General features: G+C 39.7%; 1 protein-coding gene across 3 annotated transcripts in view; it reads right to left on the bottom strand.

Moving 5' to 3' along the window:
* The window catches only part of GALNT1 (polypeptide N-acetylgalactosaminyltransferase 1), a 135517-nt gene that overhangs the window by 106290 nt on the left and 1366 nt on the right, over positions 1-27861 (bottom strand). The window lies entirely within an intron of this gene.

Here is a 27861-nt window from a genome sequence, read left to right as displayed (position 1 = left end):
TGATTCATTTGATTAACAAATATGTGCCAAACACTGTTTTAGGCACTTGGCACGTATCAGTAAACTAAACAAAGATGAACACATTCAAAGACCCTATGTGGAAGGAGAGATGCAGACAGCAAAGAATAAACGTATGTACACTGATTTATATCATAGAAGGTAGTAAGAGCAACGGAAAGAAGTAGTCAGGTAGAAAGCTCAGGAGTAGAAGGGCTGCAATCTTAAACAAGCTAGCTATTACTAAAACATTAAGTATTTCCCAACAACATACTACCAAGTAATTTTTATTAAACATAAAATTGTAAGAAACTCTGAGTACTTTCCTCTTCTTTTGATGTGAAGGAGGATGGCCAGCAGCCTACAGACATGTTAACACTACATGACTCCATCCACTTCAAAGAAATAGGGGAAAATTTTAATAATAATTGGAGATGCTGCTCAAAAAGTTATGAGGCTACCTATTCAAAAACTAAATTAAAATAAATGAAATTTTAAAATAAACTTATGATGGGATCAAAGTAGGCACTTAAATATTTCCTGAAAGAATGGTTAGCTGAGAATTCTCTTTCATATTTCTAAAGATAATTAGAAATTAATTGGTATCATTATTAGGCAGTTCTTTTGAATGTTAAACCTAATCTAGAAGGCAATTTGCCCAATTATATCTCATCTATCTTTTACGGAGACGTGCCCTATTTATAATTCTTTAAAGTAGCTTTTTCGGGCCATCCTGGTGGCACAGCTGTAAAGTACGCACGTTCCGCTTCAGCAGCCCGGGGTTCGCCCGTTCGGATCCCAGGTGCGGACACTGCACTGCTTGGCAAGCCATGCTGTGGTAGGTGTCCCACATATAAAGTACAGGAAGATGGACACGGCTGTTAGCTCAGGGCCAGCCTTCCTCAGCAAAAAGAGGAGCATTGGCAGCAGTTAGCTCAGGGCTAATCTTCCTCAAAACAAAAAAAAAAATAGATTTTTCTCTTTTCATAAGAATCATGTATGAAGTTGAGTTATTAAATCACACCTTGAAATATTTAAGTCCAAATCCAAGACAGTACTTTTTCAGCCCTGTAATTCTGTCATTGATTTTTCTCTGTATTCTTCAATTTTTCCTTCCATTTCTTAAAAGGTAGACAATAAAGCTAGAGTTTATACTCTATATAAACACTGTTATAATTACATACAATAGATGATTTTTTTTAAATGATACCATAATAAATAATGATGGTAATGAATTAACGTTCCAGCATGGCCACTTTATGTTGTCTGTCAGATAAAACTCCCAAAGGACAGGACCTACAGTTTCCTGAGGCAGACAAATAACTGCATTTTAACACAGCAACATACTAAAATCAGCTAGTGGTAATGATGGTTAAAGCACTGTCAAAGCTCTAGTCTTGCTCTCACCAGCGGCCTGCCCTCCTCCTCCACTCTCCAGCCCGTTGAGAATTCCTCCTGTATTTGGCAAGTAGAATTAGACTTCCTCCACTTCCTTACTTTTGTCTGACTATATACTGGGCCTTGATTGAATTTATTTTACATACTCTCAGATGTACAAAGAGAGCAAATTGTCTTTTAAAAAACCTCAGATAATGTTTAATGACATAAATATTTCTATAAGGTTGCTGCAAATTTCAGTAAATTTTCTTACTTACTTACACAAAATTGGAAAAGTAAACCTTAGAAACAAAATTAGCTCCCTGGTTGCAACTAAATCTTTTTGGCTTGTTTAAATAAAAGCAAACCAATGACCATATACTTAAGGGGAAACAGCCTTTATAAAATAGTAATACTAGTATTTCAACGTTTAAAATGGAGTAAGCTATGATACATTAAAAAACCATTAAATAAAATAGTGAAATCTAAACTATGGTAGAGTGGAAAATCCCCACAGGATGCTCACCTGCACCTCACTCTCTCTCACACAACATTCGCCACTCTGGAGGTATCAATCCGTTGGCCAATTTAGCAGCTTAGCCAAGGAATGAGGAAGAAGGTAAAGAAGGGTTCCAGGGACTTCTCCCTCCTCCCTAATCCCCAACACATATGCACTTTAACCCAAACAGCTCCACCTTTACCTGTTCTATACACTGGAGCTTGGCAGAAGATATTATTTGAAAACATACTCCTGATACTAAAAAGTCTGAAAACCATCCACCTATAACAACAGATCTTAAAATGGCAGCACAAGGATCCCCGCTCTGGGGATCCTCAAGATCCTTTTAAGAAATCTGCAAGGTCAACACTATTTGTATACTAACACCAAGTCACTATCGGTCTTTTTACTTTCATTCCATCATGAGTATATAGCTGAGTTTCAGAGGCTACACAACATGTGACATCATAAAAGCCTGAATACAAAAGAAGATTTGAGAATCCAGCTCTGAGAAGCCAGACATTAATGAGATTTGCACAAATGTAAAACAATGCCACACTTCTCACTAATTTTTTCGTTTGGAAAGCCCTTATTTTTCATAAAAATATATTTACATTAACATGTAATGGGTTTATTATTATTTTAAATGAATTAATTTTTTTAAAAATGTCTAGGTTTTCGGGGCTGGCCCCGTGGCCGAGTGGTTAAGTTCGCGCGCTCCGCTGCAGGCGGCCCAGTGTTTCGTTAGTTCGAATCCTGGGCGCGGACATGGCACTGCTCATCAAACCACGCTGAGGCAGCGTCCCACATGCCACAACTAGAAGAACCCACAACGAAGAATACACAACTATGTACCGGGGGGCTTTGGGGAGAAAAAGGAAAAAATAAAATCTTTAAAAAAAAAAAAAATGTCTAGGTTTTTATCTTTAATATGCTATCAACAGACATAACCCATAAAACAAAAACTCAGGTCTTCAGTAATTTTTAAATGTAAAGAAGTCTAGAGAACAATAATATTGAGAACCACTGGTCTACAGAAAAAAATATCCAAAATTCATAGTAAAAAAAAATTCATACTTACGTTCATTCCACAAACATTTATTAAATGCCAGCTTTATGCTAGGTTCTAGGTGCTGGGGATACAGCAATAAACAGGACAGACCAGGGTCCTGCTCTCATGGAACTGTAGTCAAGTACTGGGATACAGACAATAAACAAAAATAAACAGAAAATGTCGGCTAGTAAGGAGTGCTCTGAAAATAAATAAAAAAGAGAGGTTTGGTGTGTTAGCAAGTGACTGAGCAGCTCCTTTACACTAGGTGATCAGGAAAGGCTTCTCTGAGGCAGCGTCACTGAGGAGACTGCAAGGGCCAGAAGCCAGCCACAGGAAGATCCCATGGAAGAGCATCCCAAGCAGAGCCTTTGGGATCCGCCCAAGATAACCCCAACCACACTTCAGCTTTCACTCTGCACCTCCTTCAGGTGCCCTGCTCCTCAGTCTCATCCAACCACTCCTAGTTCCCAAGATGCCATGCTGTCTCTTGCTTCCATGTCCCCACATGTGTTGTTTCCTCTGTCTGAAATGGCTCTTGCTTGTCCATCTGCTAAACTCAGAAAAAACTCAGGCCAAACTCCATGCAGGAAGAAGTTGTACAGTCCCAGGACCGGGGGTATACCTGAGGACACAATGCTGGGACTCAAGAAACTGCTGCTCATTCCTCAGACTTCCCCCTCTATACCACCTCTACTGATGTCATCACACTGTGTTTTTGTATGCCAAGTTCACTCATTTGAGTGGACTCGTTATGAGTTCTGGAAGGCATTTTTGAATTCACAGGGCCAAGCACAATGGCTGGTTCATAGCAGTAGGTGCTTAATAACTATCAGACAAATGACTAAATCACTGAATCACATTTTTTATTCTAACTATAGCTATTTTTATGTCTAATCTCTTAAAGGTGGGAATTATGTCTTATCTTTCTATCAATCACTGAGTCTAACACTGGGCCTTATACATAACATATACTCCACTCCATAAATGTTCATCAGATTACTGAACTGAATTTCATCTCTAAAGCACTTTATAAACTTGAGAGCCATTTTGTAAAGGGCAATGTTCTCAAACAGGAATATCCCCCGTTCTGTTTCTACCCTAACGGTGCAAGAGGTGGCTGGTATCAACATCACAGGTCTCAGCTCCCAGGTCAGTATTTAATGGAAGCAAAGGCTCCTAGTTAGACACTGGACTGCAGTAAAACTCAGCCAAAAACTGAAAGTTAAGTAACCCAGATTCAGCATTCTAGCTGGCAAAACAGTAAAAGATGACTCCCAAATTATTTAGTTTAAAAGAGTGTTAGTTCTTACTGTTTCTCATCAACGGAGCTGACTTCTGCTATGTGAGAGGTGGCTCTACCACACGGTAGTAAACCCTTAACCCCATCATGTTCGTAATTTTCACACGCTATGAATAGTTTGTTTACTCATAACTTTTGTAGTAGTTCCTTTCAGTTGGCTACCCAGTGTATTCTACAGTGCCAGAAGAGCAGGTCTAATTTGAATTGAAATGAAATGAAATCATTGTCTGTGAGTTAAAACATCATACAAAATTGGGTAACCTAACGAAACAAGATAAAAACACCCCCCAAAAGTAGCTATCAGAAGGGCAACATTGGAGTTTTAAAGTAATTTAACCATGAATCATGCTTAAGTAGCTAGCTAGCTGCTTCCATTTATTTACTTCTATTAGCAGTCATAATTAGTTTAAAAGTAATTTTGCAAAAACAAAACAAAAACTTTGATTACTAGCTAATAAAATTAATTTAAAAAACTATAGTGACAGGGATGTACACTGCAGGTTTCCAATAACAAATACATGCTGCCTCTTCCCTGTGTCCTGTGAGCAACAGGACACCTGCCACACTTACACAGGCACCATGCTCAGCTGTAAAGGACTTATCCACACTGCAGATTATGAGGGCCATTTGCTTCTCTTCATTCTCCTTCCTGTGGGTCCTTTCAATGTCCATTAGAGCTCTCAGAGAATTTACAGGAAAATAAAGAAATTTAAATCTAAGCCAATAAATCTTGCAGCAGGACAGAAAATATGACAAAAATTTTAAAAAAAAAACAAAAACAAACCTTGTTAAATGGAGAATTGAGAAATAATTCAGGGTAAAATTTTGGGGGATTATTTATTTCAGCTACCCATGCCATTATTTTTATGACCACTGGGAATAACTGATAGTAATTTTAAATACACTGACAAAATATGCCTACAGATTTAAAGGTAGCAAAAAAAATTAAAGCCTTCAGAAGCACCCATTTTTTATTGTTGAGGTTCTTGTCCTGCTACACAGTAATAATTTATCAGCATCTAGGTGCATATAAATGTTATGCATCCTCATCTATAAAAGGAGGGGCCTGTACTAAGTGAACTCTAAGATTTCCTTGCACAGCGGGCTTCATCGACCTGTGACCTGTGCAATCACACAGGGCCCCCACACTTCAAAGGGCCCCACATTTGGTTTAATGCTCTGCTGTCACCATCGTGAAAGTCTTAAGTTTTTTACTAAGGGGCCCTGCATTTTCATTTTGCAATGGACTGACATTATATAGCTGATCCTATTCCTTGAAATTCTAACACTGTCATTCTATGAAAATATACCTCCATGGTTCCAGGCACGATGAACATAAAAAAAAAACAAAAAAAAAAAACTGAAGTGACCTATGTTCTATTAGTTTCAGAACAATGACTTCCAGAACAATTTTTTACTTCTATCAAAAAGAATCAAATGTACATTGAAGATAATTCAAATGCTTGGGATTCATTTCACCTTTAAATATAAAAAATATTAAGCAGTATTTTGGATCTCATTATTACAACATATGTCTTCAAAGCAGAGAGAGAATGTAAAGGGATTAATACTAAGCGAAGAGCAAGCAGCAAATTATAATTAATATAAAAAAAATAGTTCACTTTGTCTCGCAGTCACTGCTCTCTCCAAAATGCTCCTGATGCTGTCTTCCCCACCTTGCATTTTTTAAAATAATTCTCCTACAGAAAAACCTGTTTTTTGACTGTCTCAATAGTATTATGATGTCAAGAACTACAACAAAATTTAGAATTGCAATTAATCCAGATAAACTATTATTTCTAGCAGTGCTTTCAGTTTACACATTTAACACATTATCTGACAGAGAAGAGGCTCTATGGTAGCAACAGGCTCCAGGTAAAATAATCAAACACCATGTCAAAGACAACAAAGCTATTTCCACATCCCAGGAGATGGGCCACAGGAACAATGCTTTATTAATCTCATGTTATACTTATGTAATCTGCATAAACTGACAGCACTTTAACGGACCTTAATTTTTTGTATAAAAATTCCATTTCAACCTAAGCTTATTGTGAAGATATTCCCTAAGGCAGCACTAATACCAATCCAAGATCAACTTTCTAAAGACAGATGCAGGAAAAAAGTAAATGAGGATAAGATTTAAAATAAAACAAAACACTACTGGTAAGTCTAACAATGACCAAAGACTATCATGTAAAAAATGCCCAAAAGAAATCTTAGTTCTGATAAAACTAGGTAATTGGATTTCTGGAAAACTGGGGTTTGTAATGAGAAGAATTTTATATGACATAAAGCACTGTACCTATACCTATATATATATATAATATGTATATTGCTCTTTACTGTGGTAGATTTAGGGATTTGCTTTTAAAAAGCTTTTACTCTGTTCACTGACAGCAAAGAACTGGGAAGTTCCTGTAGGAAACAGTATCTGAATTTGGACTGACAGTACTCTACCATGGCTAGTGCTTAGTTAGGGCCAGGGTATGGGCCTTCATTTCCTGTGTCCTGAAGTAAGAAAAGAGGTAGAAGATGCAGCCAGCACTCTTCTCTGTCATCTTAGTGGGAATACTTTGTATCTCTAACGAGGATCTTCATTATTGCATTTGTCACCCCACAGTGTTATTATTTACCTCTGCATCTCTCTCTGCCAAATGGTGAGCTCCTTGAGGGCAGAAATCACATATTATTTCAATTTGTGTCTTCTCAATATCTAGGACCATAAATGAAGTGTACAACAGACACTAATAAAATGTTCAGTAAATGAACAAACAAGTGAACTTTATTTAGTTTCACTGAAGCAATCAGTAGAGCAGAAACTCAGGTATAGACAGGCATGAAATGAAAGAAGGAAATTCTGAAAGGTGATTTAGGCTCCCTTCATACCAAGGCACAGAGAAAGCCTCAAACAAGAGACTTTACTTTCAAGATAAATAAAGCAGAGTGCAAGGTATCTCCCAATATTCATGCCCCCTTCTCCTGCAGTTACAGAACTTTCCATCTTTGCTAGGCACATGGACCACTAGAATAAACATACATTTCCCAGTCTCCCTTGCAGTTGATATAATAGGAGAGAAATCTTCTGTGCAACTGCTAGAGGTGTCTAAAAAGGAGCAGAGCATGCCTCTTAAACTCTCCTCCACCCTGCAGGGATGCGATGGCTCAAGCTCCATTTTAGAACATGAGGATGAAGACCAGACCCTGGGATGGCAGATAAGAAAGCTAGAACAATCAAGATCCCAGAAAACCATGGAGCCACCATACAAGCCACGAGCTATGTCCAGACTTAGACATGAAAATGTAGTACCTCTTCCTTGCTTCAGCTACCCTTATCCTTATTCTGGCTCTCTGTAACAAGTACTAATAACTAACCCTATCCTACAGAATGCACGCAACAAATCCAGGAATCCCAAGCCAAGCAGGGCAGAAATGACCATAGAACCGGACCTCCCAGAGGGAAATAGAAATGCAAAAGCTCTGAAGAACACAAGGACCCCAGCAGCAGGAATTAGCAAGGTGTACCTCAAGGACTACATGATGACACACACTCCAGGAGCCTGCTTCTTTCCTTCTCATCCCCAAGCAATCAACTCTCTGCTCTGTCCCTTTCCTTCCCATCATCACTTCTTCAGACTGCCTATGGATGATCATGACTTTTTTAGTCTCTCATGGCATCATGTTAGACTCAGAGCCTCTGTTCCAGTCTTGAAAATTAAATTCTCAGGAAGAGATAGCCAGCCTCATTTAATTTTTCTTTTTTTATGGTGAGGAAGACTGGCCCAGAGCTAACACCTGTTGCCCATCTTCCTCTTTTTCCTTGAGGAAGACTGTCCCTGAGCTAACACTGTGCCAGTCCTCCTTTATTTTGTATGTGGGACACCGCCAAAACATAGCTTGACAAGCGGTGTGTAGGTTCACACCCAGGATCTGAACCCTTGAACCCTGGGCCACCAAAGCAGAGCACACAAACTTAACCACTATGCTACCAAGTGGGCCCCTCACTTAATTTTTCAAGCCAGGTCATATCATAGTAGCTGCTCCTGTCCTGGCTGCCTCAGGTCTGGTGTACATTTCTGAGGGGTGTAACATATGACCAAGCAAGAGTACCTTTGAATAGGGACTGCAGGGGTCAAGTAGTTTCCTCTGCAAGGTGCTATAAATATGGCCAGTGCTATGACTGATATATCTCACTTGGGATGGTCAGAATCTATTTGTTTAAATCTCAGCCTCCAAAAGCAAAAGACACCAACAAAGAGATCTGATCAAAAATCCTGAACCCCACTTGAAACATTCCAAAGGTCTGACCTGGGATTTCACCGACATCAGAATTCAAATCCAAAATACTACTTTTAAAAGGATGAGGGGCAGGTATGGGGAAGGATTTCCACTAATGGAAAATAAAGAAGCCACAAATATTCTGCCCCTTCCCTGGTATACAGCATCACCCGAGAGAAATAAAAAGTCTGTATCTTCCAGGAAGAACCAGGGATCCAATCTAGAAACTGGTATTTCCCCTCTTGAGGACTTTTCCTAGTTAATCGGTCTAAAAAGTGGCTCTTAAATAAACAAGAGCTAAGAAAACAATGAGGTTAGTTTCAATACCATTACCTACACTGGTTCCATAAGGGTAAACAAGTCTTGAAGCCTGAGCTGTTACCTACAATTTGAAAGACAGATGAGATTTTATATTTGTCATGATACTGTGATAGTCACTAGTGCTATTAATCAAATATTTCCTTTCTCTTGGCAGGTACCTGGTAGATTTGCATTTTTCCATCCCGTTAAAGTATGGGTTAGCCATGTAACTTGCCAATGACATTTGAACAGGAATGACATGCCTTACTTCTACACAGAAGCTCTGAGATAGTGCATAATGTGCCCGTGCATAATTTGCCCTGCTCTCTTTCCCTCTGTGACAGTGCTGGCAACATTCAAGACAGTAACTGCTTCCTCACCTTGAGTCCCAGAGGAAGACTAGGCAGAGCAGAGTCCCCAGTCAACCAGTAACAAAGCGAACAAGTTGTGTTGTTTTAAGCCACTGAGATTTGGGGGTTGTTATGTTAATACATCACAACTTATCCTACTTTGACATGTACAAATATGACTGCCTAAATATTCACAATTGTTTGGCCACAACTGCTAATAGAAAGACTTGTTTTCACAGTGTTGTAACTTCTTTGGATGTTAAAAAGAACAGTATTAAATAAACCTATACAGGCAACTGAAACTTTAAAGCCAAAGAGACCTAACTTAGCTCCCAAGTTTAGGTACAAAGAAGTCTGTCAAGAAGAGCCAAATGTAAACACTTAAAAACTACAGGGTTTTTTTTTTTCTTCTTCTCCCCAAAGCCCCCAGTATATAGTTGTATATTCTAGTTGTAGGTCCTTGTGGTTGTGCTATATGGGACACTGCCTCAGCATGTCTTGATGAGCAGTGCTAGGTCTGTGCCCAGGATGTGAACCAGCAAAACGCCGGGCCACTGAAGTGGAGTGCATGAACTTAACCATTTGGCCATGGGGCCGGCTCCAAACTACTGGTTTTAAGATTGTCAAAATGGTGATAATTACTGGGTGAGAAGATGAGTATATGGGGGTTCATTACACTATTCTCTCTACTTCTATATACATTTGAAATTTTCCACAATAAAAAGTTAAAGAAACAGAGAGAGAGAGAGAGACAAAGAACAAACAATCTGAAGAATCTTAAGGAAACAAAAAAGAAAAGGTGCTACTGGTTTTAAGCCCTTGGAAAGAAAAAAGTTTTAAAAACACTGTTAAAAGACTTTCCCAGTGCTACTTACAGACAAGTTGTAGAAATGGAGTGTCTTGAGGCTACTGGATTATAGTAAAAATCTGATGGCTCATTGTTTTTCAAAAAAACATCTCCTTAATTCTTAATTAAGTTTAACCAGATATTTTTCATGGGGTCCAAAATTAGAAGGTATTTAAGATGAAAAGTACATTACAGCGTATCCAGGGCAATCTCCTTGTTATTACTGATAGGGAAATTTGGGTCTGATGACATAGGTAGTTAGTGACAAAGTAGAAACTAAAACCCAAGCTGTATGACTCTAATTCATGCAGTTTCTACCTTGCCAGATTAGGGTACTAGCATATTCTAACAGTATGTTGATGATTTTACTTTAAACATCCAGCAGAAGGAATCTCATTATCTCTTCCCATTGCAATTCTGCATTACAACATGAGTTGGGAATGCCATTAGCTATAAGTGAACAAAAATCATACCTCAAACTGCTTAAACTTAAGGACATTTACTGGCTCACATAACTGTTAGTCCACAGGTAGCGTGGAATTCAAGGTTGGTTTGACCTAGCAGCTCTGGCTCCATCCCTCTATAATTCTCTCAGCTCCGTCAACTTCTAGAGCTGGTGTCTTCCTTGATAACAAGATTGCAGCAGCAGCTGAGAGCCTCACATTCACATATGACAATGTCTACACACAGAGGCGGCCTCTTCCCATGCTTTGGACAAGGAAAAATGTCTTTCCCAGAAGCTTCTGCAAGCAGACTACCTGGGTTTGCACCTGGCTCTGACACCTACTATCAAGTAAGTTCACAAAAGTGGTCACCTACATTACAAGATTGTTGTGACAATTAAAGGAGCAGCATGTAAAGGGTGGAGATCAGACAGTACAAATTGTATTAAGCAAAGCACTAAATAAATTCTAGCTATTATTTATTTCATACAACTAAATTACTATGATGTGAAGAATCATGACATTTTTTAATGTTGAAAGGAGACATTTCTTTTTAACTGCCCAGCATTCCTCTCTTCCCCCTTCCTAATTTCCTTTTGGAGAATGACCCCTCCGCCACCTGGTATAACCTTGCTGAGACTGTAAACCCATGTGTGTACTTTCTTCCTATGGAGGCCAAAGGGATTCCTGGAGGTTCCTGCAACTAAATCCCTCCTCTCACCACTGGTATACCCGGCATGACCTAGATTCAGCTAATCAGATGTGTTCTCCAGGAGTCTGCAATCTTGAGCAAGTAACTTGCAAAGAAGAAAGAAACAGGTGGAGTTCATTCATCCCAGGGGTAACATCCTGATCAGATCATTCCTCTAATTCTGCTTTCCAGATCCCCAGAGCTGCCTTAGTTTCTGCCTGTTTCCAAGAGTGGTTCTCAAGCAGTCCGTTAGTTCTGTAAGTTTCTAATTCCTTCCCAATAAATTACCTCCTGCTCACGTTAGGTAAAGTTGGATCCTACTGTCTGCAACCAAAGAATCCCAGTGAGAAGCCAATTAAGATCAATTGTTGGAGTATAGTATAAAGATACTCTGCTGGGACTGAAGAATGGAACTGGGGCTCTGTGAGGATGAGAAAGCAAGTCTTAGAAAGATGTTTTAGGAAGTACAAGGAGAAGCCAGAAGGCTAAAATGTGATGAGCAATGGAATTAGGTTTATTCCAGTGTAGGGATGTGAAGGACTGCCCCAGAGATCTGGAGAATTGCAGTGTGAGGGGTAAGCTGCATGGGAGGAAGACAGCCCACCAACTTCTCACTGAAACTTTCTGCCTGGTGAAATTCTAGGACAGGTATTTCTATAAGACCTCTTTTAAAGAGATGTGTGATATAAGGAGCTCACCATCAGGTTCACTGCTGCTATCTATACAAGGATCCAAAGGGGGAGATCTTACCCTCTGTCTCTGGTGGAAACCCTTTTTCCCTAGTTCAGCACATTCTGGCGTATAGAAAGTTCAAGTTCATAAGGAAACTCTATTACAGCTCAATAGTATTTAAGGGCAGAGATTATTCAGAGATGAGAAAACAGTATTAAAGTTATCCAGTTGGCTTGGTTCAGATTTCAAGTCCTCAACAATTTTTTCCAGGAATTCTATTTTCACTATCCTAGTCTATGTCACTACATCCCATTCTGCTTTGACTTGTCTACTTATTCCCACCTTCCTGCCTGATCTGAATCAAGCTGGTTTTTAGATCCCATTCTGAGTCTCTGAAGAGAAGAAGTTTTTCCAGTTCAGGGTTCAGATAAACCCATGCTAAGTAACTTTGTGCCCCTCTCTCTCTGACATGATCTACCCTAACCTCTAAACCTAACACCCAGTGTCCTAAGTTCTCCCCAAACTCTCTCCTGTCTTCCCTGGTCTCCATAGCACTCTCTCTCTCCAAAATACAAATTCCCTACCTTCTTTCATTCTCAAAATGCGCCCCAAATGTAACTTTTTAAAAATGCCTACCAGTAAATCACATCCAACTGCTGGTTTCTTTCCCCTCTAGCTTAGTTATCATATCCCTTCATAACGTTCAAATTTACAAAAAAATTTGAGGCAACTCTCATCTGGCCCAGAAATATCTATGACTTCCATTTACAACATTAAAAAAATAAATATTGAGGTAGAAGAATTACTTTACACTGTATAACTTTCAGTACTATCAGGATATTTTACCATGTAAACGTTACTTTTTCTACTTAAAAAAATTCCCATTACTTAATAATGCAAAAAAATTATCTTAGTCACCTTACTCTCCCAAAAGCCTTTTAATCCAGAACCATGGATATCAGATGGGGAGAAGAAAGTATCCCTAAATTCATAATCATTTTGTTTAGTTTTGTTTGGAGGGTGGCGAGTAGACAGGCAGCAGCTTGTAGCCATAAGTTTACAGTCTGGTCACTAAACAAACCAATGGTCTTCCACTGCCAAAAGTTTAAGGGAAACCTGAAGATATTTTCAAGCCCCTAACCCCTCAGAAAGTGACACTGCAAGTACTTTAAGGCCCCTAGGTGATGGCATGGCTGGATTAGTCACTGCCACTTCTCACATTTGGGAGTTGCTGGTAAATCAGGATAGGTCAGGGCCGGCAATCAAGCATCTCTGTGGGTGTGGGTAAACTGACTTCCAGGTGGACCCCACCTTGTCTGACCTAAGCAAAATGGATCAATCCAGATCTTTTTACAGTGTTTCATTACTTTTTTGTTATATGAGTGTATTTTACATAAGATATTTCCCTAAATATTAAAATACTATATTGCAATAGTTAAATCTGAATTGTGGACTAGTCAAAATCTGCTGCTTCATTTAGGCCCACCCCCAAAAGATTTATCCTTATATTCTGAGACTTCAAGATACCATCCAACCCTCCCCAGTGAGTTGATGTCAGCACTGGATTCACCATCTTCCTGTCCACCTCCAACCTGTCAATCCTCTGTCAGCTGCACCATCCAAGCTGCCTTCTAACACTGTCTTCCTCAGCAGCACCAATCCTGGTGATCTATCTTCTGTCTCGGGGCCCAACACCAACCTGCCTATTGACACCTGAAACTGACACTTCAGCCAAAACCAAACCCGGATGCAAACCACCACCCAACCATCTCCTGGCCATCTGGTGCTTACATTCCCTCACCTCACCAAACCTGCTCTTCTCTATCTGCTTCCAAGTCAGCTCCCGTTCCCCTACCCAGCCAGGTTTCTAATTTCATGTGCTTAGCTACCAACCTAGAAGTCACACAGCTTTTGTAATTATGCCCTCTTGGACACACAAAAAGTCCCGCACCTATTGGACCTTTCAGCCTTTCAATCTCTAACCCTAGACAAGTCCTGCTGTTCAATTTTTCTGCTTCAACTTCCAGGATACTAACATTACAGAGAAAGATCTGAAACAATGCTGGCTGAGTCCACAGCAAACCCATGCTAACTAGCCTAGCCAGACAGAGCCCTTACTGTTCTGCACAATTCCTCTCCCGTACTCCCCCGCACCGACCCTTCCCTTCATGCATGCATACCCTCACAGACCACCCAACACAACCCTGGCCTCTGACTTTACAAAGTCTCACCTCCTCAGACTCAAGTTCCCTCCATCTCACTTTCACCTCACATTCCCTTTGTTCCTCTCTCACAGAATCCTTCCTCCTTTTCAAGGATAATGCTCTCCACTTGTACACTTAATTGCTACTCCTTTCTCTAGCCTTGGAGGCCTCCTTCCACAAATACTCCTCTCTTTCGCACTCACCAGCCAACTCCACCAGCCCTTTCTCCCAAGGTAACTGAATTTCAGGCCAAACTACACCCAGAGATGAGGGTTTTTGTCCTCCCTCCCCATAAAAAAAGACTCTTAAAATTGCATTGCTAACATTTAAAAATCAGGACATTTCACTCGAAAAATCAGGATTTCTAGCTTTTCTGGTAAAACAGAATCCTCTGCCACCACTGAGTGAGCATACTCAAACAACAGAATGTGAGGAGCTGACTACGGGCCGCTCCCTTTCAAAGGGGCATTTGCCATCTCCACTGTACCACAATCCCCTTTCCTGGTCTCCTGTCACCCTTACACTGACTCTCATCCACCTTAATGCCCTGCCTCTCACTCACTGCTACCCCCTTGTAATGAGATTTCTACTGTTACTTCTCTGCTGAAACTAAAAAGAGGAGAAAAAGCAAGACAGAGGAAGAAATCTTTTCACACTCCTGCCTGCTCAACAGCATTGGACATCAGTGCCCACTATTTTTCATAAGGTGTCCTTCCTTGGCATTCCTGATTTGCCCTCTTCTAATTCTCCTGCTGAGGAAATCATGTAGACCTTCCAATGGTTAGACACCTGAAAACACCTCTGAACGCCATATAGGCCCCAGTCAGCACAGTCCTCCCCTGTAACACTGTCACCAGCCAACCCAGGTCTTGGAGTTTCCCTCAGGGAAAAAAAAAACAGGAAAAAGACTCAGTCTAAGACCTGATTAAAGTCTTGCACCTCTCAAGGTAAGCACACTGACTTATCCAACATTTACTGGTCACTTTTCAGGTGGGAGGCACTGGTGCTTAGCAGACCAGTGAGAGAAGGTCTCTACCATTGCCTAAGGAACTCACAGTCTAGAAGGAACACAGATACATAAACTGACAGTGTCAGCATGACATGTGATAATATAAAGAAAAAAAAGAAGTACTAAGGGGAAGGCCAGGGAGGGCCAGAGCAGCTTGCTGAGAGAAACACCAGAGCCGTCCTTGGCCTCAGACAGATCCACTGTCACCATGTTAGTCCAGGCCTCTTGCAAGTCTCCTAACTGGTCTCCATGCCTCTCTTTTACCCATCCTACCCTCTTGCCCAAATCCATTCTCCACATTACAGCAAGGGTGATCTGCTTAAATTTCGAAACAGAGCTCTCTCCTGCTCAAAACCTTTCAACAGCGCTGAGAAAAAGGTCCTGCACCATCTGTCCCATGCCATTTTTCTCCCTTCATCTCACTCCACTTTCCCTCGCACCAATGGCCCTTCAGCCACACTAATCTTTCAGACCCTTAAACAAAATGAGTTCTCTTTTGCTACATGGCCTCTGCACATACCTTTCTTTTTACCTGGAATCCTATTGCCCCCACTCTCTGTACTAAAATCTGTTTGACCTCTGGGTCTCAGCTGAAATGTCATTTCCCCATTATTTACTTAATCATCTCTCTGTCTGCCCCATTAGACTGATCCAAGACGATCCGTGTCTGTTTTGTTCACTTTGTATCTACAGCACCTGGCACACAACTGACACTCCAATATTTGCTCAATGAGGATGTACAAGACTCTTTCCTTCCCTAGGGTCCTAAAAGTATTTCTCAGCCCTCTCTACCACTCCCTATTTTCATCATCTCCATGCTGATCATGTTCATCTGTACCTCCAGACCTGACCTCTCCTCCCAAGATCGAGTTCCACAACTATGATGCCTGCAGAATAGTTCCACCTGGAGTCCTTCTCTGGCACCTGCAACTGGACATGTCTCAAGACACACTATTAACTATCCTCAAACTCTCCTGTTTTTTTCCACTGCTGTTAATGGTGGCCTCCCTTAGAGGTTGAATGACTATCCTTCACTGACTGACAAGACCATCTGATTCCATCTCTAAAAATGCACCTGTATGTTCCGGTATACACAGTCACCTGGACTAGTGCATTAGCCTCATTTCCTACCTCTAGTCTTTCAAAATAACAATCACCCACCTACATGTACAATAAAGCTTAATTCTGATGTCAATCAATACTCCCATCAAATCCTTCAATGGCTCCCTACTGCCTTCCAAATAACGTCCACACTCTTCTGCTTGGTATTCAAAGCCCCTGTAAATCTTGTCCACACTATCCTAACAAAGCAGCCTAGTTTGGTGGTTAAGACAATAAACTCTGGAGCCAGACTGCCATGCTAAATGCACAGACACAGGGATAGATGCAGATCCGAGCTTCACCACTTAACCTCTTCATGCTACAGCTCCTTATCTGTACAGTGGGGATAATGATAAAAGCATTTACCTCTGAGGGTTCTTATAAAGATTAAATGAACTAATATAAGTAGAACACTTAGAATAGTGCCTGGCACTGGTCAGTGCAAAACACATTGTGTTTTATACCCCATCTCCAACTATCAAAAGCTACATCCCAGTCTGTCTGAATCAACTCACGGTTCTCCTAACACTCCTCAAACTTTCCCTCCTGAGGTAAGAGCCTACAACACCAGCTGATAACCACCAGCTGATAAGCTGCCAGTATTGCACCGCTTCTCCAAATCAAGGGCATTTCCAGTCAAAAGCTTACACCACAAAGCTCTTTCTCTCCAGGAGCGTCCTTCTATCTCAGGCACTGAAATGCCCCAGAGGTTGCCCATCAAAGGATTTCCAGCCCTGTTCAAAGACTCTTCTTAAACATCCTTTCTTCCCTCTACTTTCTCATTCCCCTCCTAAGTTTCAGATCAGAGACCATCTTAGCACCATTTTCCATGCCCAGTGGCAAAGCTGTCTTAGTTCTCCTATGCCCCTAATCTGGGTAAAAATTGAAACTCTCATGGCTACTCTCCCTACAACAGTCCTATTACATTAGTGTTCTCTTCAGATGGAAACACTCAAAATAATTAAAATTAATTCTGCAGTCTTACTACGAGCAGAATATGGACTTCAATTTCTGAAGTGGTCAGGCCTCACCAGTATGACAGTGCTGCCTTCCTACCCTCTACAGTCACTGCTATACAGAGGGACTTGTAAACATTGGTTAAGTGTTTATTGACAACTCACTAATTTCTAGGGATAGAAAAAGGAGAGGTACAACATTCCAAGAAATTTTCACTGACTGTTTAGCCTTAAAGAAAACAATAAATTATGAAATGTAATGTGTAATTTCCAAAGAATAATTTAATAACTTAGCATGTAACTCTACCTATGCAGTGCAAATTCCACTCCTTTTTATAACTGAATCAATACTGAAAAGAACTTTTTTCCTATGAGAAGGAAAAACACAAAAACACAAAAATCTAGCAAAAACCATGACATCTAAACCTAAGGAACTGTCTTCAAATCACCTCATGGCTCCCCAGAAGGCTTCACCTAGTGTCCCTTAGTGTGTGTCCCATAGCTGAGGTTGTCATCCAAAAGATAACACACTAGAAACCTATATTTAAACAACTTTACAGAACTAACACAATCACGTTCTCGATATAACATTAGAAGTCATTAATTACATTAATTACAAAGGAGTAAATTAATGTTATAAAATTACATTAATTATAAAGGAGGATTCTTATAAACATTTATAAGGATTTGCTTTATAGTTCATAACAATTTATAAGAATTTAAAAATTAAAGAAGAGGGGCATGCCCAGTGGCATAGTGGTTAAGTTTGTGCACTCAGTCTGCTTCAATGCCTGGAGCTGGTGAGTTTGGATCCTGGGCGTGGACCTACACACAGCTCATCAAGCCATGCTGTGGCAGCATCCCACATACAAAATAGTGGAAGACTGGCATAGATGTTGGCTCAGTGACAATCTTCCTCAACAAAATAAATAAACAAAAATTAAAGGAGAAAGAAGTCACATAAAATCAAAGATGCACTCTCAACTCCCATCACTATTGCTATAGCTGCCCTAAAAACAATCCTGAACATTCGTTCTCCTCAAGGACTAAAAGGGTTTCACACTGAGGATGTCCCAACAAAAATACAAGCAAAACAGCAGAGAAGAAACTAAACTGAATGACTAATCGTTGATTTATAATTTCAAAAAGAATGAAGTAGTAATACTCCAGGCAGTACTAGTCAAAGTGTAGTTCCTAGAGAGCAAACTGCTTGCATCTATTCCATGAGAAGGTAAGTACACAGACTGAGTAAGTATTTAGAAACCTTTAGAGCAACTTGAGAGAAATTTTACATCTACTGAATCTAATAATAAAAAATTGGGAGTTATATATTGTAGGGTTTTTACTTCATTTTCCTTGAAATATATTTTTTACATATGTTAGAAAAGAATCAGGCCATGACAAAGGGGAAATGTTAAAAACTGGTCCTTCAGGGATATTTGCTTCTGAGAAGATAAAGTAGATGTACTTTTCCCTATTCCTCCCACTAACTACAACTAAAAACTCTGGCCATTGCATATGAAACAAACATAAGAAGACTCTTATGTGTGGTGAGAAGAAGGCAGACTGGCTAGGGATCTCAGGTCCCAGGGAACAACACAATGGTGATTTCCCTGGGTTTTATTTTTGCCTCATAAATCCCAGACTTTGAGGTGAAGAAGCTGACAACCTGCAAATGCCAACAGGCACAGACAAAAAAAGCCCCAACAAAAGTCTGCTCTCTCTAGCCAAAGATACATCCTAGCAAGACAGAAAACTCGTAGGGAAAAAAACCACTCTACTCCAGACAAACGCCACAAAGAAAAGTGTGGCCCCATCCAGACCAGCAAAGGTCAGATGAGAAGCTTAGACTTCCACATACTCTCCAGGTTGTAATAAGGCACTCCAACCCCTTCCACACTAGAGCAATACTGAGGTAGCCACGTAGGGAGCCCAGGCTTTCATCCACATCAGCTGGTAACAAGACATCCTTCCACACCATCTCTCCTGGGGATCCTGGACCTTTACCCACACCTGGCAGTAACAAAACACTCTACTTTTTAGGCCAGGAGAAGGTCTATTTCTAATTCCTCCTAGCAATAACAAGGTAGTGCTGCATGCCACCCCCTTACCCGACTGGAGTGGCATCAAAAAACCCAGCTGTAACAGAGGCTTAAATAAGCTCTAGAATTTCATAGAATATGAAAATGTCCAGGTTTTAACCAAAAATTACTCATCATACCAAAAGCCAGGATGAACTCAAACTCAATGAAAAAGACATCAGTAGACACCAACACCAAAATGAGAGAGATGTTGGAATTATCTCACAATGATTATAACAGCTGTGACAGAAATGCTTCAACAATTTCAAGCATGCTTAAAAAAAATTAAAAATAAATAAATGAATAACCTCAAGAAATATAAAATATAAAGAAAAGTGAAATGGAAATTTTGAAAAATACCAAAATAAAAAGCTCAGTAGATGGACTCAATAGCAAAATGGAAGGGACAAAGAAAAGAGGAGCAATTGAGCAATAGATATTACTCAATCTGAACAACAGAGAGAAATAAACTAAAGAGAAATCAACATCCTTAGGGACCTGTGGGACCATAACAAAAGATCCAACATTCAAGTTATCAGAGTCTTGAAAAAAGAGGAGAAAGGGAGTGAGCTAAAGAAGTACTCAAAGATATAATGGTAAAAACTTACCAAATTTGGCATGAGACATAAACCTACAGATTCAGAAAGCTGAGTGAACTCCAAACAGGATAAACCCGAAGAAATCTACACCAAGATGTAGCATAATTAAACTTTTGAAAACTAAAGACAAAAATTCCTGAGAACAGTGAGAGAAAAATGACACCTTAACTACAAAGGAAAAACTATTTGAATGACAGTGGATTTCTCATCAGAAACCATGGAGGCCAGAAGGAAGTGGTACAACATTTTTCAAATGCTGAAAGAAAAGATCAACACAAGGGGGCCAGCCCAGTGGCGTAGTGGTTAAGTTCACGTACTCCACTTTGGCAACCCGGGGTTCGCAGGTTCAGATCCTAGGTGTGGACCCAGCACTGTTCATCAAGCCATGCTGTGGTGGCATCCCACATAAAATAGAGGAAGACTGGCTCACATGTTAGCTCAGCAACAATCTTCCTCACCAAAAAAAAAATCAACACAGAAACCTATACCCAGAGAAAATATCCTTCATGAAAGAAGAGGAAATCAAGACATTCTCAAATGAAGAAAAACTAAGAGAATTTGTCATTAGCAGCCTTACCCTAAAGAATGGCCAAAGGAAGTTCTTAAAACAAAAAATATATGATAAAAGAAGGAATCTTGAGACATCAAAAGGAAAACTAAGCAAAAATATGGGTAAACAGGCTTTCCTTCTCTCCTGAGTTTTCTCATTCATGTCTCACTGTGGGAGCAAAAACTATAACACTGTCTAGTGAGGTTCTAAATGTATGTAGAGGAAATATTTACAATTGTATTAAAATGGGGGAGGGTAAATGGATATAAAGGGAAGTAAGGTTTCTATACTCCACTTCAACACAAATGACAACAGTAGACAATGATAAGTTATGTATATATAATGTAATACTTAGAGCAACCAATAAGAAAAATTTTAATTAAAACAACTATACAAAGAAATATACTCAAAAACAGTATCAATAAATCAAAGAGTAATTTTAAAAAATTTTTCAAGTAACCCACAGGAAGTCAGGGGGAAAAAACACCCAGAGAAACAAAAAAACAGAGGGAACAAAAACAAAAAATAAAATGGTAGACTTAAGCCCTAATAGATCAATAATTACATTAAATGTAAATGATCTAAACGCATCAATGAAAAGACAGAGATTGGTACCATGGATTACAAACATGACCCAACTATATGCTGTCTACAGGAAACTTACTTCAAATGTAACGATATAGGCAGGTTGAAGGTAAAAAGCTGGGAAAAGATAGCTCATCCAAACAACAAAAGGAAAGCAATCAAAGGAAAAAGAAAATTAGTGGCTATGTTAATATCAGATAAAGTAGAATTCAGAGGAAAGAAAATTGCTAGAGACAGAGAAGGACATCATATAATGAGAGAACAAGTCAACCCACCAAGAAAATACAGCAACTCTAAATGTGCACACATCAAACTGAGAGCTGCAAAATATATAAAGCTAAATATTGATATAACCTAAAAGGAAAAAAAGACAAATATACAAATAGAGTCAGAGACTTCAACATCCTCTTCAAGAGTTGACAGACTAGACAGAAAACCAGCCAAAGTATAGAAGAATTCAACAACGTCATCAACCAACAGGATCTAACTGACATTTATAGAATACGCCACTCAACAATAGCAGAAAACGCGTTCAAGTGTCCACAGAACATATACCAAGATAGACCAAATGCTGAGCCACGAAACAAGCCTCAACAAATTTTAAAAGAACTGAAATCATACAGTGTGTCGTCTCCAATCACAATGGAATCAAACTGGAGACCAGAAACAGAAAGATGACAGGAAAACCGCCAAATACTTGAAAACCAAACAACACACTTCTAAACAATCCCTGGGTCAAAGAAGTTGTCTCAAGGAAAATAAAAATATACATTGAACTGAGTGAAAATAAAAATACAGCATATCAAAATTTGGGGACACAGCTAAAACAGTGCTAAGAGAGAAGTTTATGGAGCTAAATGCCCTCATGAATATAAATGCAAAAAATCCTTAACAAAATATTAGTACAGATCTTCCTTGACTTTCGATAGGGTTACGTCCCAATAAACCCATGAGTTGAAAATACTGTAAGCCAAAAATGCATTTAATATACCTAACCTACCCAACATCATAGTTTAGCCTAGCCTACCTTAGCCTAGCCTAATTTCAGAAGACTTACATTAGCCTACAGTTGGGCAAAGTCATCTAACACAAAGCCTATTTTATAACAAAGTGTTGAATATCTCATGTAATTTATTGAATACTGTACTGAAACAGTATTTGAATACTGTACTGAACAGACTAGTTGTATGCACACAGGATGGTTTTAAGAGTATCAGTTGTTTACCCTCATGATCATGTTGCTGACTGAGAGCTGAGGCTCACTATTGCTGCCCAGCATCACGAGAGTATCACACCACACATGGCTAGTCTGGGAAAAGATCAAAATTCAAAATCTGAAGTAGAGTTTCTACTGAAGGCATATCGCTTTTATACTATCGTAAAACAGAAAAATCTTAAGTCAAACCATCCTAAGTTAGGGACTGTCTGTAAATAGAATTCGGCAACATATTTAAAAAATTATACACCACGACCAAGTGGGCTTTATTCCAGAGATGTAAGGCTGACTCAATTTAAAAAACCAATCAAAATAATCCATCATATCAATAGGCTAAAGAAGAAAAATCACATGACCATATCAATTAATGCACAAAAAGTACCTGACAAAATTCAACACCCACTCATGATAAAAACTCTCAGAAAGACAGGAATAGAGGGGAACTTCCTCAACTTGATAAAGAGCATCTACAAAAAAACCCTACAGTTAACACTATACTTAATAGTGTGTGGTGTGTCTAACAATTAGCTTTTTTGATTGTGATGTAAATTGTATCACATTAAGCTTTTGACTGCCCAGGCATCCACTTCAAAGACATCCAGCTACATACCTAGATAAAGAGTCAGGCCACCCCACCCATGAAGTTCTCTTTTTTTTAAAAGAGCTCTGGCACACTTAGATAAGTGACCCATTGGCAATTTGCTTTTCCCTTCCTGTATCCTAATTCCCACTCTTATGTTTTAAATTCACCAATAAACAGTGAACCCAAAAATCCTAGGCACCTCACCCTCAACCCCAATAAAAGCAAAACTCCAGGTCTGCATTATCTCTCTACCCATGATGTCACTGTGTGGTCCCAGGTGTGCTGTGTATCCTCCAGGACCTCTGAGTAATAAATCTTCTCTTTTCAAAGTTCCCTGATGGCTGTTGCTGAGGTGTGTCTTGCAATCATAATAAGAACCACAAGGCCAGTACAGCCACAACACTGGCTGCAAAAGGGGAAATGTCTGTGAGGTCTCACCAAGGGCCCAGGAGAGTGCCCTAGGCATTTCTAGCCCATAGCATCACTATGGATAGGCTGAGACTGATCCAAAACATAGTGAAAGACCGAAAGCTATCCACCTAAGATCAGGAACAAAGCAAAGATGCCCTCTCTCACTGTTCTTTGTTTTCAGTGAGGAAGATTGTTCCTGAGCTAACATCTGTGGCCAATCTTCCTCTTTTTGCTTGAGGATGATTGTCCCTGAGCTAACATCTGTGCCAATCTTCCTCTATTCTGTATGTGGGTGCTGCCACAGCATGGCTTGATGAGAAGTGGGTAGGTCTGCACCTGGGTTCTGAACCCACGAACCCTGGGCTGCCCAAGTGGAGCACATGAACTTAACCACTATGCCACTGGGCTGTTCCCCCTTCTCACTATTCTTATTCAACACTGTACTGGAAGTTTTAGCCAGTGCAATAAGGCAAGAAGAGGAAATAAAAGGCATGCAGATTAAAAAGGAAGTAATAAAACCACCCCTGTGTATACATGACATGGTTGTTTATTTAGAATGTCACAAGGAACCTACAAGAAAACTCACAGAACTAACAAATGAGTTCAGCAAGATTGCAGGATGCAAGATCAATATAAGAAAGTTAATATTTCTCTATACTAGCAACAAACACACGGGCATCAAAATTAAAAATACAACGCCATTTTCAATTACTCAAAAGAAAAACACTTACATGTAAATCTAACAAAACAAATCTGACAAAATCTAACAAAACATAGACTTGTATGATAAAACTACACAATGCTGATGAAAGAAATCAAAAAAGATCTAAATAAATGGTGAGACATACTATGTTCATACATTGGAAGATGCAACATAGAAAGACGTCAATTCTCCTCAAACTGATGTATGGGTCTAAGGCAATTCCTCCATCAAGATTTTTTTGTAAATAAAGACAAGATTATTCTACAATTTACATGGATAGGCAAAGAAATGAGAATAGCTAAAACAACTTTGAGAAAGAAGAATGAAGTGGGAGCAATCAAGCCACACCAACTGAAGACTTATTATATAACACGGTAACCAAGACTATGTGATACAGGCAGAGAGACAGACACATAGATCAACTGAACAGAAGAGAGAACCCAGAAATAGACTCATACCAATATAGCCAACTGATTTTTTACAAAGATACAAAAGCAATTCACTGGAGGAAAGATACCGCCTTTTCAACAAATGGTGCTGTTAACAGTCAAAACTGGAAACAACCAAATGTCCTTCAAAAGGCAAACAGTTAAAAGAACCATAAAAGTACATCCATACTATGAAATACTACTCAGCAATAAAAAGGAAGCAACTACTGATTCATGCCAACAACCTGGATGAATCTCTAGAGAATTATGCTGAGTGAAAATAGCCAATTCCAAAAGGTACTTACTGTATGATTCCATTTATAAAACATGATTGAAATGACAAAATTATAGAAATGGAGAACAGATTACTGATTGTCAGGGCTTAAGGAGGGGTGGAGGTGGGAGGGATGCGGTTGTAGCTATAAGAACAACATGCAGAAACCTTGTGGTGATGGATCTATTCTGGATCTGGACTGTATCAATGACACTATCAGGGGTCTGACACTGTTCTATAGTTTTACAAGATGATACCACCGGGACCAAGTGGGTAAAGAGTGCATGGGATCTTTCTGAATTATTTCTTATAACAACATGTGGATCTACTATGATGCCACAAAAATATTTTTAAAAAACTGGACCTTCACTCACTGTTCTAAGGTTCATCACCCAACACTTCAGAATGTACTTACCTTCTTAACAACTCTTTATTATCTTGGCTTTGTGCTGGGATAAGTGAGGATACACAGATAAAGTGTAAAATATTATTCCTACCCTCAAACACCACGAACTCAAGAAGAGTGACAAATACAGGCATAAATCAACAGTGAAAGACTTGATAAGGTAGATGGGATTTAAGCAAATCCTGGAACAAGAGGTAGCATTTCCAAAAGTGGAGGTAGAGAGGGGGACACCTTGGGAAGAAGAAATCATTTATGGATAAAGACAGGGCTAGAAATAAGCACAGTGCCTCTGGAGAGAGAGAGATGTGTATGTTGTGAAATAACAGAAAAATGGGATAAGCAGTGTGGGGGTAATTATGGAAGGTCACCAAAAGCCAGAGAGAGGAGTTCAAATGTCACTTATTCAGAGAAGCCTTCCTCACCAACCCAGCCAACCAAAAGTAGCAGCTCCCCCAACCCACAGTCTCTCCAGCATCCACTACTTTTTCTTTATAGCACTCATCACAAGCTGTAATTATTACATACTTATCTGCATGTTTATTTGTTTAATGCTGTCCCACCCCCAGTTATCTTGAGTATTTGGCACTGGGTGTGGCACACAGTAAGCACTCAGTAAATATTAACTGAATAAATGAACAAACAGTAAGTATTCATCCTAGTTCCCTTCTACGCAGCTGCCCCACTCTTCTTCCTCCATCATGTCACTCTATTCACTTTGGTCCCTCTCTGACCTACTGCCTCTTTTAGCAATCTCTCCTTTTTCCTTGTTCTTCCACCTCAGCCTAGCTCTTAACCTATCATAAAGATTAAAACTCTATATTTTAAAACAGTGGTTCACAACTTCAATGTTGTAACACTCTTTTGAATTGCAACCAATTAGGAACTGTATCCCAAGAAATCTGTTACTGAAAACAAAGTATTAAAGTCGTAGGTTGTTATACAAGCATAAGAGATGTATATATTACATAAACAAATAAGAGCAGAAATAAGAGTTCTCCCCCTCATGGCCTTACTTTCCTGAATATGAGAGCCCTTTCTCAGAACCGGATGACCCTATCTGGTCTATGGAAAGCTATCCATCAAATTCAGCCAGGACTGTACTCCTCAAGGCCACCAAAGTTATGAAAAACAAGAAAGACTGAGAAATTACCAAAGACTAAGAAGACATGACAGCTAAATGTAATGTGGTACCTTGGATTGGATCCTGGAACAGAAAGAGAATATTAATGGAAAAACTGGTGAAATGCAAATAAAGTCTGGAATTTAGCTTAAAAAAAAATATATATATATATATGCAGCACTAACATATGATCAAGATTTAAATTTATTAATATTACTTTATATTATTAAAAAGAGAAAGAGATAGGGCACGCACGTGAGCCAAGAGTAAAACTCAGGCCAGGATAACTGAGGTTTGGAGCTGAAAAGCTCATTCATTTTGACTCCAGTCCCGCGCTCTTACTTGATGCCATGAGAATTACTTTGCCAGCAATTGCTTGAGGTTAACGACCAGTTTTCACTTCTTACCATGTTCACTCATATACTCAATAAATATTTATTGAGTGCCTACTGCTTACCAGGCACTGTGAAGTCTCTGGGGATACATGGCTAGAAAAGGAAGACACAATCTCGGCTCTCACAAAGCTTATACTCTGTTGGAGAAGCCAGGCATTTAACAAACATTTGCATAAACAGTGAGGGCTCCCAAGAGTTTTAGACCCTGCTTCTTAAAAGCTCTATCTAACAATCCAGCAGAACATTCATTTGTTATCACTGGTTTTCTGAATAAGGCCTTCAATGTGAACACAAATCACCTGAAACAGATCTGTGATTTATGACCTGTGATCTGTTAAATCACTTTTAACAGATATTCATTCAGTTGATGTGTTTTGGGACCTGAGATTCTGCAATTCTTCCAAACTCCCAGATGACAGCAAAGCTGCTGCTAGTTCACAAACCACACTTTGAGTTAACAAGGCACTGAAGTACTGTGGAAACACCCCTCAAACTAGCATGTAAAATGCAAGCTCCATAAAGGCAAGGATATTTCGTCTCTTACAGCATACCCAGGACTTAAAACGGTGCCTCGCAGACACATGACACTCCATAAATATTTATTTACTGAATAAATAAATGGATGTATGGTCTAGTCGAGGTCTGTTCAATAGCCACTGGTCACATTTGGCTACTGAACACTTGAAATGTGGCTATACAACTGAGCAGCTGAATTTTTAAAAATCTAATTTTAACTAATTTAAACAGCCACATGTGGTTAGTGGCTACCACAACGGACAATCCAGGTCTAGACACTGATGTAATGTAAAAAGCACTGGATTAATAAGACCTAGGTTTGAATCCCAGCTCTGCTGCTTGGCTTGTGACCCGGAAAGTTACAACTTCTTAGGACGTGAACTACTTCATCTGTGAAACGAGGACAAGACCCCCACCATCACCACTGCCTCTGAGGGTTCCTGACAGAAATTATTATGTCAATGTATTAAGCATAACATTCTCTGCCGCCAGAAACAGTTTACAACCACAAAGACTACTTTGCCTATTGCTCACACTTGCCAGAAAACGTCAAGCACGTTCGGTTGAAGGGTTGGTTAGCTCAGTGGCTTTGAGAATGAGGCCAAGGTCATAAGTTTGGAGGAGAGGGGACCCTCACTTAGCAAGGCTGACCAGGTAAGAGAGGCAATGACAAGGCAAATCATCACAATTCCTGGCAAATCTTTAAATGGGCACTGTATTGATCAGGGATGAGTAAATGACATTTCATTCATTCATTCTTCCAAGAAGGGCTGCCACATTACCTAAAGCCCCCTCCTTCCCCTCCACAGACATTTGCTAATTCAAGGCCGGTCCTCTTCGCGGGCAGTGGGCCGGGAAGCCCCCGCCCCGGGCCGCCCGCGTGTCCTCCCCTCCCCCGGCGCGCCGACCCGGCGAG

Source organism: Equus caballus, chromosome 8, assembly GCF_041296265.1.
Source record: "Equus caballus isolate H_3958 breed thoroughbred chromosome 8, TB-T2T, whole genome shotgun sequence".
Taxonomy (NCBI): domain Eukaryota; kingdom Metazoa; phylum Chordata; class Mammalia; order Perissodactyla; family Equidae; genus Equus; species Equus caballus.
Note: the sequence above shows the minus strand (reverse complement) of the source record. Positions and strands in the feature narration are given on the sequence as shown.